General features: G+C 41.2%; 1 protein-coding gene and 1 pseudogene across 17 annotated transcripts in view; one reads left to right on the top strand and one right to left on the bottom strand.

Annotated features, from left to right (window-relative positions):
- Positions 1-21,628, top strand: part of SRPK2 (SRSF protein kinase 2) — a 297,326-nt gene that overhangs the window by 152,281 nt on the left and 123,417 nt on the right. The window lies entirely within an intron of this gene.
- On the bottom strand, positions 7,354-7,925 carry LOC116809411 (large ribosomal subunit protein eL36-like; annotated as a pseudogene).

Raw genomic sequence — 21,628 nt, 5'->3', positions numbered from 1 at the left:
GCTCACAAAAAATACAGAATCCCCAAATTTGGATTCAAACTTCAATTCTTGTACCCTTCACCAGACGCATCCCCACAGGGTGATTACTAATGATTATTAAATAAATACTCTTTGGGCTCAGTATGCAAAAAGGACATCTTTTTCCTGGGACCAGGACAATCTTTAGCCTGTAGGAGAAGCCTCTGTTTAATGCAGAGGTGTGGAAGGTTTACAATTAAGTGATGGTAGGTGTTATTATATTCATTTATTGAAAAGGAAACCTTGTGGGATTAAGCTTAGAGGAAAGAATTTTTGTTGTTGCTGTTCAGCCCAGTCTTTTTCATTAAAAATGCTTGTGGCAGGGTATAGTGGCTCACACCAGTAATCCCAGCACTTTGGGAGGCCGAGGCAGGAGCATAGCTTGACCCTAGGAGTTCAAGACCAGCCTGGGCAACATAGTGAGACCCTGTCTCTAAAAAAAGAGCAGAAAAAAGCTTGCCTCCTTTCTTACTGGATATTCATCAGTTATAATATGACAGTCTGTGTTTGAGTAAATGAAAGACTTCTCTGGAGGAACCCTTGGGTGCCTGTGATATAAGAAACACCAGGTCTTTTACATGTGACATTTGCCTCAGTTTAGGGCTGTCAGTTTTTTGGGGGGCCTCTTGTTGAAGGAAAAGGTGTATTGATGCATTTATTTCTATGGCGTTGTCCTGTTATAGTAACTTCATATCAACATAGATGCAAGTATTTATTTCAAAGTACACAAATGAAGAAATTGTGTTTGGGTGTAATGAGTTGTGCAGTGTCCATTTCATCCTCATTTCATTCCTCCACTGCCACGTACCCCTAAGTAGCTTCTGTTGCTCTTGCTGCCCTAATATCAGCCATGTTCCTAGTGGTAGCTTAGGCTCTGCTTGGCAGTACCTCTAGCTCCTGAAGAAAAAGAAAGTTATTATCCCTTGCCTCCCTAGAGTTGCTAGAAAAGATTTAACAACTGGTGAAAAAAATGGAGCTGATTATCATAGTAGTAAAGTGGTTCATCTACCTGTTTAATGGAATTACAGGTTTTATGGGGAACACTAAAGGTTTTCCGATTCTTTGTACCAGATATTCATGATGAATTTGGAGAAGAGCTTTTAGATCAGTGCAAATCAAGCATTTTCCAAAAAATATTCTTCCAATTTAAATGTTTTTAAAGTAGATCTACTGAGGTTAACTTTTTCTAAGAACAAGGCTCCATTTAGTTCCTTGGTGTGATTTGGTACATTTTGTAATTTCTTAAAATTACTTAAAAATCCCTATTAGGAGTCAATGGCATAATGTTTTGCATGCATGTAAGGGAAAACCTGTATATCTCCAAATGTGAAATTATAGTGACCGACGACATACTTCTGTAAATCCAACAGAGCCGACTTTTGTCCAGTGATGCAACACATCAGATTTTTTTTTTCTTGCATTGTTTGCATGTAAGGGCATGTGGTACAAAGTGTGTTTGCTTGTTTGTTTGTTTAGATAGAGTTTTGCTCTCGTTGCCCAGGCTGGAGTGCAATGGCACCATCTCGGCTCACTGCAACCTCCCCTCTGCCTCCTGGGTTCGAGTGATTCTCCTGCCTCAGCCTCCTGAGTAGCTGGGATTACAGGCGCCCGCCACCATGTCTGTCTAATTTTTTTTTTTTTTTTTTTTTGAGACGGAGTCTTGCTCTCTCCCCCAGGCTGGTGTGCAGTGGCGTGGCGCGATCTCGGCTCACTGCAAGCTCCGCCTCCCGGGTTCACGCCATTCTCCTGCCTCAGCCTCCCAAGTAGCTGGGACTACAGGCACCCGCCACCGGGCCCGGCTAATTTTTTGTATTTTTTTAGTAGAGACGGGGTTTCACCGTGTTAGCCAGGATGGTCTCGATCTCCTGCCCTTGTGATCCGCCCGCCTCGGCCTCCCAAAGTGCTGGGATTACAGGCTTGAGCCACCGCGCCCGGCCGTCTGTCTAATTTTTTGTATTTTTAGTAGAGTCAGAGTTTCACCATGTTGGCCAGGCTGATCTCGACTCCTGACCTTAGGTGATCCACCTCCCTCGGACTCCCATAGTGCTGAGATTACAGGCGTGAGCCACTGAGCCTGGCCAAAGTAGCCACTACTTTTTAACAGTAGAATAACACTTAGCTCAGTGAAATGGTCATGCTTTGAGAGGCACATGGGCAACTAGAGCTCATATGAGAAAAATATTTACGTATCATATGTCATCCTCATTCTAGGTCATATGCGTAAGAATAGATTATTAGGAAGAATCTCCACATTTGAGAATTATTTTTTTTTTAACTTTAGTATAGTTGAGGTTTTGGAAGTTAACAGTTCATTTATGAATGATGCAATGTTTTAATATTTTTTATTTGCTATTCAAAAGCATTTAACTATTATTGCATGATTTTGACCAGGCATATATAGGATGATGAATGGAATGAAAAAGCATGATAGCAAGAAAAGAACATGGAAGTCTGGGTCATCTTACACCCTTGTTTTATACATTAGATAGAAAAACTGGTGCCCAAAATGGTGAATTGATACAACTCAGGTTCTAGATGGGAGTCTTCTTTTTTTTTTTTTGTGAGACGGAGTCTCGCTCTGTCACCCTGGCTGGAGTGCAGTGGCGCAATCTCGGCTCACTGCAAGCTCCGCCTCCCGGGTTCACACCATTCTCCTGCCTCAGCCGCCTGAGTAGCTGGGACTGCAGGCGCCCGCCGCCACGCCTGGCTAATTTTTTGTATTTTTTAGTAGAGACGGGGTTTCACCATGTTAGCCAGGATGGCCTCGATTTCCTGACCTCGTGATCCACCCGCCTCGGCCTCCCAAAGTGCTGGGATTACAAGCATGAGCCACCGCGCCCGGCCCGATGGGATTCTTAAAAACTGATAACTTCCAGTATTTGAAATTCAGACATTTAGAGTCTGGGAACTTAGTACAAAGGAATTTGACCAGTTTTTTTTTTTCTGTTCTTTAAGAAAACCAAGAATGATTATTTTAAATTATACTAGTACTATTTTTTAGCCGTGTCCTAGCCAGGGAAGAAATAACTTAAATGCCTTTCAGAGCATTTTCCTGTTCACTATTTAATTCTTTAAAAAATCCTTGTTGATAAGTAATGTAGATGGCTTTATTCTCACTTCGTAGGTTAAAAAAACCAGTAAGTTTATGACTTAAGAATGTCACATACCAGTTAATATTAGAGATGCTCTAAAAGCTATGTTTTGGAGCTCCAAACCCCTATGCCTCAGAGTATAATACCTGAACAACAAAGATGTCCATTGTTTGTATGTACAAGGTGGCCCACATCAGGCTGCAGATGTGTGGAATAGGATGTGCTTTTCATGTCTTTTCTCCAGTTACTTCCATTTATATGCCTCAAGAAGGCTGAGAGACGAGGCGTGATGTCCTTGGTCATCAAATAGAACAGATACAACTAGCACACGTGGATAGAATTGACAGTTTTGTTGTTTTCCACCCTCTTTTAGACCAGCTTGGTTTAACCTTTGAATTTTTTTTTGTTTGTTTGTTTTGAGATGGAGTCTTGGTCTGTCACCCAGGCTGGAGTGCAGTGGCACAGTCTCGGCTCATTGCAAGCTCCGCCTCCCGGGTTCACGCCGTTCTCCTGCCTCAGCCCAGGAGCCCACCACCACGCCCGGCTAATTTTTTTTGTATTTTTGAGTAGAGACGGGGTTTCACCGTGTTAGCCAGGATGGTCTCGATCTCCTGACCTCGTGATCCGTCCACCTCGGGCCTCCCAAAGTGCTGGGATTACAGGTGTGAGCCATCGCGCCCGGCCTAACCTTTGAATTTTTAGTTTCAAATCTTTTTTGTTTGTTTGTTTTTTGTTAAGAGGCAGGGTCTTGCTCTGTTACCAGGCTGGAGTGTAGTGGTATGATCATAGCTCACTGCAGCCTCAACCCTGGAGCTCAAATGATTCTCCCACATCAGCCTCCCAAGTAGCTGAGACTATAGGTGCACACCACCATGCCTGACTTTTTTTTTTTTTTTTTAAATTTTTTGTAAAGATGGCATCTCGCCGCGTTGCTCAGTCTACTCTCAAATTCCTGGACTTAAACAATCTTGTTTCCTCATCCTCCGAAAGTATTGGAATTAAGTACTTGTTCCACCATGCCTAATCCAGTTCTTTTCTATCTGAAGAGAACTGTGTGATTTCTTAGGCAAGGGTACTGGTGTTTAAATATAAATGTGACTCTGACTTTTTAGGACTATAAAATTTGCTTCCTTTAGTAGCAGCCTCTTCCGGAGATGATTTAAAAGATTGTTAAGGCCGACTGGGCACAGTGGCTCGCGCCTGTAATCCCAGCAGTTTGGGAGGCCGAGGCGGGCAGATCACCTGAGGTTGGTAGTTGGAGACCAGCCTGACCAGCATGGAGAAACCCCGTCTCTACTAAAAATACAGAATTACCCGGGTGTGGTGGCACGTGCCTGTAATCCCAGCTACTCGGGAGGCTGAGGCAGGAGATTTGCTTGAACCCGGGAGGTGGAGGTCGCACTGCTGCGCTCCAGCCTGGGCAACAAGAGCGAAGCTCTGTCTCAAAAAAAAAAAAAAAAAAAAAAAAAAAAAAAAGTTAAGGCCAAGCATGACAGCTCATGCCCTATAATCCCAGTACTTTGGGAGTCACAAGGCAAGAGGATCACTTAAGCCCAGGAGTTCAAAACCAGCCTGGGCAACATAGTGAGATACCATCTCTATAAAAATAAAAAACTTAAAAAAAAAAAAAAAACAGGTGGTTAATACAATCAATTAAAATACCAAGAATTAAACAACTTCTTTTTAATGATGCATTTTGTTAGGTACCATTTAATTGTCATATTTTGTTCAGTTAATAGTTAAAAACTTTGAACAATTAAAAACCAAGAAAAGGTATAACTTCTGTGTGTGTGTGTGTTTATGTGTGTTTTTTTGGTATGTATGGCACTCTGGTGTTTTTTGCAGTTGTGTAGGCATTATTGGCACTTTGATCATCAGTGATGTACTTAAAGAACATCATCATTTACCCACCTTCTCTTCCCCTCTTCCTCATCCTTCATTAATGACCTCACCTTCACTGGGTGCTAAGCCTTCTTCAAGCATGCTTTCAGTTAGTCCTCATAACAATATTATTAATCATCTCTATTTTACAGACGAAAAAGTGAGGCTGTGAGATAACTTACCCAAAGCCACAGAACCGATCATTTTTTAAATTGTCTCTTTTACAACACAGAGTTTATGAGGACTTAGTATATAGAGAAAAATGGTTAATAGCTGGAGAAAAGACCTTGGAGATGATAAATATAAGAAAGTTTGTTACTATGTGGCCTTGTGCAGTCGTTAAAAAGCCCATGGAAGCATGGTTTGGATTTCTAGTTCACATGGTACCGCAAGTACCAGGGCCCTCAAGTTTTCTCTACAGAAGACTGAATGTGAATGCCCTTAGGAGGCACAGGCCCACTCCAGTAGAACTAGGACCCAACATTTACTGTCTGAATCTTAGTGCTTCACACTCACCTGCCTGGCTCTTGGAAGAATTTGAGCTATAAACTGTTCACAAAAAGGGAAAAGCTTCCTTTATTGGGAAATGTCACTTAAGTGGAATCCATTTCTCTCTGACAGGTCAGGGAAAGTGAAAGATTGCTGTCACTAACTGCTGGCAACTAAACTGAAATTGTTAAAATTTATAGTTGATTGTCTTCAGTACTCCAATACTTCAGTATTTGGCCCTGAATATATATAAATATATGCTTTAATAGGAAAGGTTCCTGTCTTTGATTAGTGAAGAAGTAGATAGAAGTTAAACCCAAAGCAGTACCTCTCAGTTTCTTTGTTGGTTTTATCTAAATGTTGGCCCTTCCTCAATGTCATTGTCGTGGGTCGGTTGCTCTTCTCATCTGCATTCTCTTTGAAGATGATGGCATCTGTTTCCATGGTGTTAATACCATTTGTGGGCTGGTGACTACCACATTTATATCTGTAGCTCTGTATTCTGAGCCACAGATCTATATGTCCAGCTGTCTACTTTATATCGCTACTTAAATGTCTGTTGACATCTCAAATATAACTGGCCCTAAACCAAACTCATTATCTTGTCTAATCTTTCCTGACCGTACTGAAAGATAGATCGTATGGCCTGTGCTTCATTCAGTTTTCTTTCTTGTAAAATGTGGTTGCAGGGTGAGGGGGAGGGAATAAATACTCCTTTTGGTTTATGGCTGACCTTAGGGGCTCTGGGGTCGGTGATAGAAATTACCCTGTGTGTAACTTTTTGTATTTAAATGAACATCATAAATATCTTTGAAAGAAAGTAGAAGGCAACAAGAAATTTTGTAAGGTCTATGTAAGAATAGAATTAAGTTCCCTAATCTTACTCTAGCAAATAGTAAGGATTTTTGCCGATGTATGTAACCTTCCAGCTTTTCTTTTTGCAGCAGCTGCTGGAGCCGTTATCCGTTCTCTGCCAGGCTTCCTACTCATGCTACTTGTTAATTGCCAGGGTCTACAACAGTGGGGCCTACAGGCTTTATCCTGCCTCGCTGTGACCTGGGGATGACCCTTCTGTCTCTAAAATTTTGTCACTCTGCTTTTTAATTTTTAAAAGTGTCTCCAGCTGGGTGCGATGATGTGTGCCTGTAGTTGTGGCTACTCTGGCAGCTGAGGTGGGAGGATCACTTGACCCCAAGAGTTCAAGGCCATAGTGCACGAAGATTGTGCCTGTGAATAACCACTGCACTCTAGCCTGGGCAACAGAGAGAACTTGTCTCTTGAGGGAAAAAAAGTGTTTTCTAAATGCAGAAGCCCGAGTTACTTTGTCTGCTCATTTTCCCCCATAGTCTACATCTAGTTGGTCACTAGATCCTACCGGTTTCTTTGCAGAAGTCATCTCCAAATGCTTCCGTCAAAACTCGCTGTACTGCTTTCATTCTGTCGTTCCTCGTCTGCCCTCAAATATTGTTCACTAGCCTCTCTTCCTGTTCCTCCGCCCTTTGCATCATCCATAGAATTATATTCCTAAAAGGGACTCATTAATGTAGCTTAAAACAGGTCGTTCACAGTCTGGTGGTCCTCTTTATCTAAAGTCCTCACTGATCCTGCCATTTCTGGCTCTTTTACCCTTCTTATCTTCATAATGTGTACTTCCCTCTGCCTGGACCTCACTGAGAAGATGCCATGTCCCCTGCACGCTGCCCTTACCACCCCACTGCAGAGGGTCCTGCTGCCTCCTAGAGCACCGTCTAGACCTTTGTACTGGGACTCAGTGCTTTTCACTCCGCTAGCTCTAGAGACAAGGAGCTTTAACTGTCTCATGTTCACGTTTCTGGTGCCTAGCACATTCTTTGGCCTATAGAGTAGACACAAATTTTATTTGAATAAAGATTTTTATTTCTTTCCCAATTGGTTAGGAAATACTAAGAAAAAAAGGTGTGTGTGTGTGTGTGTGTGTTTTCCTGTCAAGCTGTTCTTTATTTCAGGGAGAGGGCAGGGAAGGGGGCTCAGTCTTTCTTGGCAGCGGCTTTCCTCATGGCGGCCAGGACGTTGCTCAGCTCCTCCTGCATCCTTTTGGCGCAGATGTGCGCCCACACCCTTTTCTTGATGAACTTGAGGGCCCGTTTGTCCTTGGAGACCTTTCAGTAACTCCTTGGCGTGCTGCTTGTACGGGGCGAAGCCACATGCCTCCCGGATCATATCCCGCACAAACTTGGTGTGTTTGGTCAGACGCCCGCGGCGGCGGCTGTGCCTGGGCTTGCTCACTTTCTTGGTCATCTTTTGGCCCTTGTTGAGGCCCACGGCCATAGGGTAGCGGAGAGCCAGGGCTGCTGCTCTCCAACGGCGGCCCTGGCGGAAGGGCTGGGGCTGGCGCCGCGTGGAACTCTGGGATTTTTTTGTTGCTGTTGAGACGGAGTCTCGTTCTGTCGCCCAGGCTGGAGTGCAGTGGCGCGATTTTAGCTCACTGCAAGCTCCGCCTCCCGGGTTCAAGCGATTCTCCCGCCTCAGCCTCCCGAGGAGCTGGGATTACAGGCGCGCGCCTGGTACCATGCGCAGCTAATGTTTGTATTTTTAGTAGACACAGGGTTTCACCATGTTGGCCAGGCTGGTCTTGAGTTCCAGACCTCAGGTGATCCACCAGCCTCGGCCTCCGAAAGTGCTGGGATTACAGGCGTGAGCCACCGCGCCCGGCCCTGTATTTTTTAATAGGAAATATTGGATAGTATCTTCTTGTTTTACTGCCTTCTGAACAGCCTTGCAAATGTTTCTTCTTATAGCTGTTTTACCCCAACTTCTCTGTGTTCTCATGGACTCAGTGGGGTCTCCAACTACTATAGTGGTTTTGGTTGGCCTGGAAAAGCCTCCTGACCAGCGGACGGGACTTGGGCCCACTACCCCTGCCAGCTCTTCAGCCCTCGTGGGGCTTCCTTATGGCAGCTCTTTCCTTCTAGATGTTCCCACTCAATGTTTGAAATACCCACAAGTTCTGAACCTTGGAGGCACACTCAGCTTATTAATGGCAGAGTTGGGACTTCAGCTTAGTTACCTTGGCTGTTTCTCTTCCATTTTATTGATGGCAGCAGCCAGAATTCCCGGCAAAGGTCTCTGGATTGGACTGGTAAGTTTTGTTCATTCCACTTCTCACGTGTAAATTTAGATAATCTGCTGAGCTGCAGATACTTACTGTGTTATGGTTTAGAGATAATAACATCTTTGTAACTGAAATTAAAATTTTTTTTGTCTTGCCGCAAATTCAGTCTATTATAATTCTCAACTTTCTTCACAGCCCTAAATTTACCATTTGTTATTTGAGATTGCTTGGCATGTGGTTTTTTTTTTGAGATGGAGAAGGTGAGGTGAGGCTCACTGCAACCTCTGCCTCCCAGGTTCAAGAGATTCTCCTGCCTCAGCCTCCCGAGTAGCTGGGAATACAGGTGTGCACCACCACCCCCGGATAACTTTTGTATTTTTAGTAGAGATGGGGTTTCATCATGTTGGCGAGGCTGGCCTTGAACTCTTGACCTCAAGCATTCCACCCGCCTCAGCCTCCCGAAGTTCTGGGATTACTGGCGTGAGATGGAGTCTTTCTCTGTTACCCAGACTGGTGTGCAATGGTGCGGTCTTGGCTCACTGCAACCTCCTGGGTTCAAGGCATGCACTACCACGCCCGGCTAATTTGTGTATTTTTAGTAGAGATAGGGTTTCACCATGTCGGCCAGGCTAGTCTTGAACTCCTGACCTCAGGTGATCTGTCTGCATTGGCCTCCGAAAGTGCTGGGATTACAAATGGCCTTAGGATTTTAATTTTAATCTTGCCACCTTTGATCCTATCTCAGGCTCCTCAACCGTGAAGTGTCATCATCTAGATTTAGAGAATTAAGATTAGAATGTAGGCGGGGTGCATTGGCTCACATGGAAGTAATCCCTGCACTTTGGGAGGCTGACGGGGAAGGATTGCTTGAAACCAGGAGTTTAAGACCAGCCTGGGGAACATAGGGATTCCCTGTATCTACCCAGATAATAAAAGAAAAAGTAGCTGGGATGGTAGCGGGCCTGGAGTCCCAGCTACTCTGGAGGCTGAGGTGAGAGGATCACTTGAGCCCAGGAGTTGGAGTCTACAGTGAGTTAGGATCGTGCCAGTGTACCCCAGCCCGAGACACAGAGCGAGACTGTGTCTCTAAAAAGGAAGAAGAAGAATAAAAAACGATTAGAATGTTAAGATATCCAGGCTTTTTGAGCCCTGGCCTCACCTTCTACCAGAATTAATAAAATACAGAAGTAGATTTATATTTGAAATGCTACTTTTGTGGTAAGCTTTAGGCTTTTGTAGCTTTCCATTCCTCATGTTCAGTTGATAGCTGCAGTCAAGCCAGAGATCAGTCTAAGGATTGGAGATCTGGCTTGCCTCAAGACTCAGTGGTGAACATGGTTCAGTGGCCCTTTTGGATCAGTCTGGGCCCTCTCTTGAATGCAGATGAGGTAAAAATAGGTGGTTCATTTCAGGTTGGCAAGAATAAACTGTAGATTGTGACAAAAGTCACTTGTTTCGCATGTAGACATGTGTGCATGCACACCTGCCTCTGAGTAGGTCCTTGTGTATATTGCAGTACCTAATGATCACTTGCTTTGCTTACTGTCGAGTTTTATCTGCCCTTGCTTATACATTTCCAGCTTCTGCTTTTTATTTATTTATTTATTTATTTTTTGAGATGGAGCCTCGCCCTTTTGCCAGACTGGAGTGCAGTGGGGTGATCTTGGCTCACTGCAACCTCTGCCTCCCAGGTTCAAGCGATTCTCCTGCCTCAGCCTCCCGAGTAGCTGGGAATACAGGTGTGCACCACCACCCCCGGATAACTTTTGTATTTTTAGTAGAGATGGGGTTTCACCATGTTGGCGAGGCTGGCCTTGAACTCTTGACCTCAAGCATTCCACCCGCCTCAGCCTCCCGAAGTTCTGGGATTACTGGTGTGAGCCACTGCACCCTGCCAAATTTTCAGCTGCTTTCTCACAAGCAGGCAAAGGAAGAGGGGATGTATGTTAGATTAACTTAGAGCTCTAAGGTTGAAGGGTCATTTGATATCATATTTATTTTATAGATGAAGTCACAGACTTAGAAATGTTGCCTGCCGTCAACCAGCTGATAATGACATAAGATCAAAATGACAATGGGAATATTTAAATTTTTATTTTAAATATATATTGATTTGACCTGATCCTTGGGCTTGTTGGAATAAGATTATCAGGTAGAATATGGCAGACTGTAAAAGTGGCCCCAATGACCTTTTCTTGGTGGGAACATTTCCTCCAACTTTTCTTCAGCGTTTATGATCTGCAGTGGTAGGGGGAGTAGCTGATAGTAATGCCAATCTATGAGAAGATGTCTGGTCATTTTGCTGGGAGAGGTGATGTGGAGCGTGTGAAGGGAGAAGGATGAGAGTTGTGGTGGTAATGAAATATCACTTCTGACTCGATCTTCCTGCACAGAATCATGGTTTCCTGTAAAGGAAGAGATTGTGGCGTGATGATAGATTTGTAGACTGTTAGAGCTGAAAGCAGCAAAATATATTGGAAAGAATATATGGGCTTTGGAGCCAGGGACCAGAAGCTAAATTCTGGCAAGTTGCCTAATCTCATTGTGCTAGTTTTCCTAATCCTTATAATAAAGATAATAATGCTCACCTCACATAGGGTTGTGAGGATTTAAGGGGACAGTGCATATAAAGTAGATGCTGAAGAGGGGTGGATGGTATGAGGGACAGCTTGATTTAGAGGAATGATCACATGCTTTGGAGTCAGGCAGGATTTTCATATGAACTTGGTCACTGATGTTTACCTAGGGCAAATAGGTAACCTTCTCCGGAGTCCAGTTTCTCTATAATGCATATACATTTTGATCTTTAACTAAAATAATGTACATAACTGTTTAGCACAAGATACCTATTCAATAAGTGGTCTAGGAGCTGGTGGATGCTTTAAAGAAGGAGCATCTAAATTTAGCTTTACAGTCCTGTTATATACCTCAATATGTCACCATCTAATTTTGGCATCAAAATTAGAATTCCTTAGAAGCAAAATTCAAGAAGTTTACATCCTTTTCTTACCATGCAGCCCCTTTTAAAGCTAATTTATTTTATTTTCTGACACCATTTCTGTGCTTTCACTTAAGAGTTCTTACATCTTTTTGCTTTCAGTCCCTTCCCTCCAGTTTTGTAAAAATGATACTGGAACATTCTTTAAAAAGCAGGCAAATGAAGTCAGAATAATAACAATAAAACATTGCAGGCTGTGAGCTGGCATAGTACTGACAAAGGTTACTTTATAAATATTTAGTAGGTAGATATTTCAGTACATACTGGACGAGTATTTTATTTGTGGAAATTGAAGGCCCGTAATAAATTGAGCATATTTAATATGCAACATAACAGAAAAAAATTGTTGGTAAAAGTTGCCATTTCAAAGTGCAATTCTTTCTCATCACCTGTAGATCTTCCCATTTTTAGAGTCAAGTGAGGTTCAAAGTTTGGTGTCACTTCTCCTTGTACTTCGGAAACTACAATCTGTGGTTAGGCTTTAAAATTAAAAAAACATTTTCTTTTCCTTTTCTTCTCCTCCACTGCCCCCTAATTTCTGTCCAGGAAGGGTTTATATGTAGAAAACATAATAAATCAGATGATTTCTATACCTTTTCTACATTCTTAGGACTCAGTTTAAAGACTTGTTTTAATGTATGTTCATTCCATGGTTCCTCCAGATAGAACGATTATTCACTATTGCTCCATGAAAGGATAAAAATAAATTTTATTTTTGACCATGCTATGGTCTGAATATGTTCCCCTGAAATTCATGTGTTGAATTCCTAACCCCCAATGTGATGGTATTAGGAGGTGGGGCTTTTGGGCGAGACAATTAGATCACCAATGCATAGCTCTCATGAGTGGGATGAGTACCCTTATAAAGAGGACTGAGAAAGGCCCCTTGCCTCTTCCACCGTGAGGACACAGCTGGAAGGCCCCACCTGTGAGCTAGGAAACCAGCCCTCACCAGAATCAATCTTTTGGCACATTGATCTTGGACTCCCAGCCACCAGTACTGTGAGAAATAAATTTCTGCTTTTTGTGAGTCACTCTGTGGTATTTTGTTAAAGCAACCTAAACAGATTAAGACGTTTTATATTGTGCTCAGTGTATTTGATTCAGAGGTTATTCTGCTGTAAGTAGAATTTGATCAGTGGAGATAGGGAATTTCATCCGGAGTCATCTTCAAAATAGAGTATTTTGAGAAAAGAGGTAAGAAAATAGCCTGTAGGTAAGTAGTTTCTGAGAAAGGCAGGAAGCCAAATCTGACACTGCTGCGAAGATCCCAGTTTAAAAGGACCAACGTTAAGCTCAGAGAATTGGCTTTCTTATTCTTATCAACCATGTATCACTGTATTTGAATCTAGACTTGGATTTTCCATACTTTAGTGGGGTTTCTGTTGTTGCTTTATATTGTGGAGTATTATTTTTAAATCAGACTCCATCTAACCAGATTTTGTTAATTATGGCTTCATTTTTTTGCTCTCATCCCAGAACATCTTGTCAGCTCCTAGATATGTTTGAAACAATATATTTTGATGTTCAGGCTGTTTCCCTGCTTCCAGCATTTGTAAGGGCTCTGACCCACTTACAGGAGGAGAAAACAAAGATGTATTATTTTGGTTGAGAAGGACTAGATGTAACTGCTTCAGTGATACCTTGATAATTTAGGAAAAATGTCCTTTGTTCTCTCTGTATTTTTATTTGAGTGACCTATGCAAAGATAAATTGTAATGACATTTTTTGCTGACTTAATAGGAAGGAAGGAATGCTATCTATATTTTGTGCTTTCTGATGTTAAATTGTAGCTTTTGTTTGAGAAGTTTTTCATAAAAATTTTAGGTTGCTTATAACATAGGAAGGTTTATCTTCTTGTTGCCCTTTTTAACAACTGATTAAATTGTGCTATATAGGAAGAATTTATAATTCATAGCCTCTTCTGATGAATGGGACTATTTCTAAAGTAGGGTTTCCTAATCAGGAGGCTGGACTATTCAGATATATAGGACAATTGTACACTCTGGTTTGCCAGGGATGGCTGTGATTTATATGTGTTTTCTTGGCTTGCTTATTAGGAGAAGCGGAATGAAGCCCCTTTGTTCTTAGAAGTGTATTGGATGATGACTTTACCTGGCTGCCCCGGCCTAATGACTCCGTAGACCACCAGTTTGCTTACTGCCTTCGTGCTTGTTCTCTTGTCAAGATGTCCATTTTGGAAGAAAGCTTAGAAGAGTGTGCTCCAAAATGGTCGTGGTTATTTTGGTCTAGGTGGTGGGGTTATAAATAATGTTACTTTCTTCATTGTGTTCATTTCTAATTTCCTACTGAATGTCATGATTTTCTTATTAAAATCAAAACACAGAACAACAGATTTTCAGAAATTATTTAATTTTAACAAAAATGAAATAATGACTGTGTAATGGTGAAGCTTGTCATTCAGGCTTCTGGGTTCCAAATAATACAAACTAACTGGCTATTTTATTTCTAGTTACAGTGATTGAAGTAGGTTGTGTAATAAAAGAGTGGGCAATGGGAGAGGCAGCAGCTGTGGGCACACCACTGGATCAGCCTTGAGGCCATGGTGCTAGATGTGTTTTGCCACTGAAGCTGAGTCCTTCCAGTGAATTTCCCCTGTAGTTTTGCTGCTTGTGACCTCGAGACTTCTTTGGAGAGTCACCACCGGTGGGCATGTTACAAACTGAGCCTAGGCCGTGGGCCTCTGCCTTGGCTGCCTGGGAGTAAGGACAGGCTATACCTCCTGAGGCTCCTGGAGTGGGAAGCAGTGCTTTATGCTGACTCCTGTCCAAACTTTTCTCAGCATCTTTTCTCACCCAAGGGAGGATGATGATGATGATGATGATGATGATGATGATGGATGATGATGATGATGATGATGATGATGATGATGGTGATTTTGTTACCTTGACTATTGATCAGTTAGGACTTTGAGGCAAGTATCACCTTTCAGGGGCCATCTGCCTTGAAGTGAAAATGATTGTTAATTTTGCTGCTAGTTGTTTATCCAAGTGATGCTGCTTTGCTGTTGTTTACCCTGCATGATTCAGCCTTTACTTAGAAGCATTTGTCATTTGTCTGTTTGGGGGAGTATGGAATAGTTATTTTGATAGGGGAGCTGATTTAGATATATGCCTTGCCTTTAACTCTAGGTTATTTTGCTCATGAGTTGTGTCAAACTTAATAATAATGTGGCTTTTTTAGTGCTATAATTGTCAGTCTCTACTGCTGCTTTTATTGCCTGTTTATAAACATTTAAATGTTTTCCCCTAAATCAGTCTTAAGACTTACATGTTTATAATGCACCCATAACCAAGCAGGAAAAATAGAAATATCTTGAGTTAATTGCCCTGGATGGTGCTTCCTTACGTTCTTCATGTTTGGCTTGCAGCTTTACCACAGCACTCGGATGTCTCTCATGTCTGGTTGTAGACCCTATCCCCATTTGGTCTTTGTGATAACTCTGCTTATCTGTCAAGGTATTCAAGTTTTAAAGTATGTATCATGGTCACAGCAAAAGCTTTGTGCCCTCTTCTAAGTTTTTTTCATTTTTCTAGTTAGAAGTTGAATTTGAGATTTAAGTAGTATTTAGAGTTCCTTTTAGAGATGAAAACTATCTGGGCCCCAGAAGAATGATCAGTTTAGACTGTTAGCTCCTCTGAGCGTTGAGTTGTTTTAGTGAGGAAGATTTGTTTGATGAACGAGAATATCTGCACATTCTTCTCCTAGGAATTAGAACGTGTCATTGGGCCAAGTAAAGGTGTAATGTGCTTTTCAGAATGTACTGAGAAGATTGCATAATTTAGTGGATCTTTTATTAGTAGACTTGCAGTGGGGAGTAGGAATATGCAGGATGTTATGACAAATAATAATGGTTAGATTTTCTATTCTGATTTTTCCTTTAATTTTTCAAATTAAAAAATCATCTGGCAGCCTACAGAATGGTATTTAGAACATCACACCTTTCCAGACAGGGTTTGGTCAGAAGCTAAGTTTGTGGGCTTTTGAGAGGTGTTGCATTTGATGCTGCTGCAGTATCTTGGGTTTCTAGTCATCTTTCAGAAAGCTGGTCATGTGTGGCATTCTGGCCTCTGGCCACTCTCCGGGCCCAGTGCCTGTCTTTACACAAACTTGACTTCCTAGTATCACCAACTAACTATAATTTAAATCCTTAAGCTAATGTCTGTTGCTTTGGAGATGTTATGTCATATTCTGCATCTCTCAGCACTGTATGAAACAGTGTTCCCAAACTAGTCTTTTGATTCTATCTCTGTATTTGTGGAGGTGGTTCATTGTGTCTTTTCATTTATTTAGTTTTTTAATAAAAATCTTGAGACACTTTTTCTTGATTACTTAAATTTGGCATTTCACACCTGGTATCCATGGACTCTTCTCTTTGCTCCTGTTGTTGGTTAGGGTACACCGGTATGCTCTTGTCTTTTCTTCTCTCTGGCAAGTGAACTAACTACAGGTTGTTGTTATAAGTAGTATCATTGAGGGGGATGGTGTTTGTTTTGTGTGTCAGAAATTTCTGAATTTCTCATCTTGGACCTGTCATGTACTAGGCATGTTATCTCCTGTATTGTCCTGAAATCTATTTCCTCATCTGTAAAATGGGAATAAAACCTATTTTCCCCCTTCACAGTGCCATTATATCAGAGGTGATAATACTGTATGTCAGTGAATCTGCTGCCTGTAAGTGATAATTTACACCATTATTTTATGCACTGCCAAGAAAGAAAAATCACTGCTAATTAAACTATGATATACTGTTGATGGGAAGATGGACTCTGTTACCAGAAATTGTGAAAAAATACATATTAGAATAAATGAAATATGTTATGTGAAAACACTACTGTCCATAATGCTGTCAGTGATATTTTAAAAACCACAAATCCTATAATGTCATTTCCCTGTCCTAAACTCCTGAAAGATAAAATCTACCTTCATATGATGAGCAATGTCTAGCATAATCTAGATCAGAGTGTGGCATCTGCAGCACCTGAGTACTTGTTAGGAATGCACCTTCTCAGACCCTACTCCATTCCTATGGAATCAGAAACACAGGGATGGAACCCAGCAACTGTACCGTAACAAGGTCTTGAGGAGACTCTGACATATACCTAAGTTGGAGAACCACAGATCTAAGTCAGGCCTGTTTCAAGTTTCTTTCTTTTTGCTCTTCTCTAATGTACCTATAGATGTTAGTGTAGAAGTACTGCTGGAATATAAATGAATTCCTCTCTCCCCAAGAAATTATCCCCCAGAGAATAGCACTGTGCAGCATCTCTCATATTAGAGGGAACTATCTCAAGGACTTTATTTTGAATAGCCAAGAATTCTTTGTGATGACATAAATGGAAATAGTTTCAATCTTTTGTTAGTTTTAGGTAATTTAGAGTTCACTAGTAGAAATAGTTTTTTTTTAAAGACATTTTAACACCTGTTCTGTTAATTATTTCTCACAGTTTCAAATGTTGAATGTTTCTCATGCCTTTCATAGATCATATGAGAAAGCAAAACAATAAGTGATTGTGATATAGAGAGGATATATTTGTATGTGTATAAAACCAAATGGAAAAGCTAACTGACATAAACAAGAATGAGTAGTTATTTTTGACTTGGGGAACACTTCCTTTTGCAATACCATACATATTTAAAATGCATGCACACACAACACACACACACACACACACACACACACACACACAATCCCAGACAATGTAGAAGTGAAAATGCTGCATTTCAGAAAACTGACTTTAGACTAAAGAGATGGCTTTACTGATGAGTACAATGATGATAAAGGTGCATGTGATAAAGCATTTGAAATAAACTTGCTTTGTGACAGTGGGAAAAACAGTCTTTCCAAATAATCTATAACATGAATTTAAATACGTATGTACTTGAGTTAAACATTAAATATTATAAGCAAACATTTGACTATTTTATCTCTGTTCCTACAAGTTTATAAAATTTTGGTGGGAGCCATTGCCAAATAATATTTGTAGTTTCCACAAAATTACATTACCCTGTCTGCCTCAGATGGTCTCCCACAGGGGTATCTAATCTTTTGGCTTCTCTGGGCCACCTTGGAAGAAGAAGAATTGGCTTGGGCCACACATAAAATACACTAACATTAACGAATAGCTGATGAGCTTAAAAAATTGCAGAAATAACTCATGTTTTAGGAAAGTTTGTGAATTTGTGTTGGGCCTCATTCAAAGCTGTCCTGGGCTGCATACGGCCTGTTGGACAGGCTTGGTCTAACACCTCTTCTTGTGGCATTCATGTGTTCTTTGAAATTCTGTTACCATCTTCTCCATGTCTGTGATGCCCTCTTTTCTTACCCAACATGAACCTTTTTTTTTCCTGCCTCGTATAGCATGTGGTGAATATTATATCAGCACACCTATCTTCGTTGCTTTGGTGCTTTTCTGCTTGCTGCTTTTCTTCTTCCATTGTGTAAGTTATTTTAAGGCTGCCTCTCCAACGCAATACATAGCTAAGTGGTTAAGATCCTGGGCTTTGTAGACAGTCTTTGTTTGAAGGATGGTTTAGTTACTATTTAGTTTTATACCATTGGGTAAGTTACTTAATCTTTCTCAGTCTCTGGAAATTGATAATAATTAGTTTGTTTGCTGCATTATTCTACGGGTTGAAGTGGCACATAGTAAGCATCAGTATAGCCTGTTACTAAATTTTGTCTTCATGGTGTTTAGCACATCGTAGAGATCCGGGAAACATTTCTTAAATGAGATAGTAGAAGTTTCTGTAATGATCTGTCGGTAGATTGAAAAGCAATAGCAATCCATTGATGAAATATTAGTATACATTTCAAAAATCTTATTTACTGGGTAATATATTTGCATTGTTTTAAACAGTATTTAATTCTGTCCCTTTGTTTAAAACAAACAAAAAATACCCACAATCTCATCTTCCAGTGGCAACTAGTAGTATAAATCTTTATAGTCTTTTTATCTTTTTACATAACTGAAATTACTAAAATAATCAGTCTCATTTACCTTATTATAACTGGTGCAGCAAAGGTGTTCTTAATGTGAATCTGTTTAAAACAGGGATCTAAATTTTGTGTAAGTCATAAAAAAATTTAATTGGGCCTTTTTAAAATAATAATACATACTAATTATTAAAATGAAATTAGTTTTATTTTAATATTTAACAAAACTTATCACTGTTGGATCTGTTAGTTTATAGAATGAACAAAGAATTGACCCAAATATTGTTTCTCTTGTAATAGTTTCCCCCAAAATGTGATTTTTTACTTCTTATTTTATTTTTATTTTTATTTTCATTTTTCATTTTTTTTGAGATGGAGTCTTGCTGTGTCGCCCCGGCTGCTGGAGTGCATTGGCTCACTGCAATCTCTGACTCCCAGGTTCAAGCGATTCTCCTGCTTCAGTCTCCTGAGTAGCTAAGATTACAGGTGCGCACCACCACGCCTGGCTAATTTTTTTTCTTTGTATTTTTAGTAGAGACGGGATTTCATCATTTGGCCAGGCTGGTTTTGAACTCCTGACCTTAAGTGATCCACCGGATTTGGCCTACCAAAGTGCTGGGGATAACAGGTGTGAGCCACTACGCCCAGCCCATATTTTATTTTTACAGGAATTATAAAGGAACTATTTTGTAAAAGTAGTTGAGAGGTTCACCTCTTTTCCAGTGATCTCTAATGCTCTCATATGCAAGTTCTCCATTAAAAAGCCTGTCAGTCCATTATCTTTGTTGATCTTGTCTTCTACAGTTGTTAGTTGGTCTGCTGGGTTCTTACTTGCCAGTACCCTTGGCTGTTACTAATGTCAACAAGGCTTTTATTGCTACCATGAAGTCTTGCATGTTTTGTAAGGTTTTCAGGTTTATTGAATTGTATCTGCATTCTCTTGTCAGCTGCTTAGTTTCAGATGCGATTAGGTGTTTTCATGGTGGCGTGACTATAGACAGCCGCTCAGTTTCTATCAAAGAGTATTAATTGACTTGTGCCTTCATTAAACTCCTTCCTTCCCTTCCCTTCCTTCCTTCCTTCCTTCCTTCCTTCCTTCCTTCCTTCCTCCCTCCCTTCCTTCCTTCCTCCCTCCCTCCCTCTCTCCCTCCCTCCCTCCCTCCCTCCCTCCCTCCCTTCCTTCCCTCCCTCCCTCTCTCTCTCCTTCTCCCTCCCTCCCTCCCTCCTCCCTCTCTCCCTCTCTCTCTCTCTCTCCCTCTCTTCTCTCTTCTCTTTTCTCTCTTCCTTTCTTTCCCTTCCTCCTTTCCTTTGCCCAGGCTGGAGTGCAATGGCATTATCTCAGCTCACTGCAACCTCTGCCTCCCAGGTTCAGTGATCAAGTGATTCTCCTGCCTCAGTCTCCTGAATAGCTGGGTTTACAGGCACCCACCACGACACCCAGCTAATTTTTGTATTTTTAGTAGAGACGAGGTTTCACCATGTTGGCCAGGATGGTCTCGATCTCTTGACCTCGTGATCCACCCGCCTCAGCCTCCTAAAGTGCTGGGATTACAGGTGTGAGCCGCTGCGCCCGGCCATCTTTTTTGTTGTTGTTGTTGTTGTTGTTTTTAATGGGGAGAGATATTTGAAAGGGTCTGATTTTATTAATGGTTATTTCATATGTGAATATTTCTGCTACTGTTTTTTTTATTTTGTTTTGCAGCCCTTTCACTTTAGAGACTTGGATTACAAGTGTTTGAATAATGACAATATCCTAAGTACAAATTTTTATTGCTGTTTTTGTTTTACTTTTGTACTTAAAAACTCTTTGCAAACCTGATCTTTTTTTTTTTTTTTTTCTTTTGAGACGGAGTTTCGCTCTTGTTGCCCAGGCTGTGGTGCAGTGGCGCGATCTCGGCTCACTGCAGCCTTCGCCTCCCATGTTCAAGTGATTCTCCTGTCTCAGACTCCTGAGTAGCTGAGATTACAGGCATGTGCCACCATGCCTGGCTAATTTTGTATTTTTAGTAGAGACAGGTTTCTCCATGTTGGTCAGGCTGGTCTCGAACTCCTGACCTCAGGTGATCCATCCGCCTACCAACGTGCCGGGCTTACAGGTGTGAGCCACTGTGCCCGGCCTGCAAACTTGATCTTAAAAATAAATTTTAGTCTGGGTGTGGTGGCTCATGCCTTGAACTCTTAAAACAGGCAGATTATATAGGCAAGAGGATTGCTTCAGCCTAGGAGTTCAAGACCAGTCTAGGCAACATAGCAAGACCCCATCTCTACAAAAGGTAAAATTTCCTGGGTGTGTTGGCAAGTGCCTGTGATTCCAGCTACTCAAGAGGCTGAGGTGGGAGGATTGCTAGAGCCCAGGAGTTCAAGGTTACAGTGAGTTATGATCACACCACTGCACTCCAGAGTAGGTGACAGAGTGAGACCCTGTTACCAAAAGAGTAAATGGACAACCTACAGAATGGGAGAAAATATTTGCAAATGATGTATCTGACAAAAGTTTAGTATCCAGCATCTATAAGGAACTTAAACAAATTTGTAAGAGAAAAACAATACCATTAAAAAGTGGGCAAAGGACATAGACACTTTTCAAAAGAAGACATACATGGGGCCAATAAGCATATGAAAAAAAGTTCAGTATCTCAGATCATTAGAGAAATGTAACTCAAAACCACAGTGAAGTATTATCTCACATCAGTTATAATGGCTGTGGTTAAAAAGCCAAAAAATAACAGATGCTGGTGAGATTTTGGAGAAAAGGGAACATTTATACACTGTTCGTGGGAGCATAAATTTGTTCAACCACTGTGGAAAGCAGTATGGTGATCCCTCAAAGAGCTAAAAACAGAACTACCATTCGACTCAGCAATCTTATTACTGGGTATATACCTAGAGGAATATAAGTTATTCTACCATGAAGACACAAGCATGTGGATGTTCAGTGCAGCACTGTTTACAATAGCAAAGACATGGAATCAGTTTAAATGCCCATCAGTGACCGATGGGATAAAGAAAATGTAACACTATGCAGCTATAAAAAACAAGACATAATGTATTTTGTGGGAACATGGATAGACCTGGAGGCTATTACCCTTAGGAAAAGAATG

The sequence above is a fragment of the Hylobates moloch genome, unplaced genomic scaffold, assembly GCF_009828535.3.
Source record: "Hylobates moloch isolate HMO894 unplaced genomic scaffold, HMol_V3 SCAFFOLD_1, whole genome shotgun sequence".
Classification (NCBI taxonomy): Eukaryota; Metazoa; Chordata; class Mammalia; order Primates; family Hylobatidae; genus Hylobates; species Hylobates moloch.
Note: the sequence above shows the minus strand (reverse complement) of the source record. Positions and strands in the feature narration are given on the sequence as shown.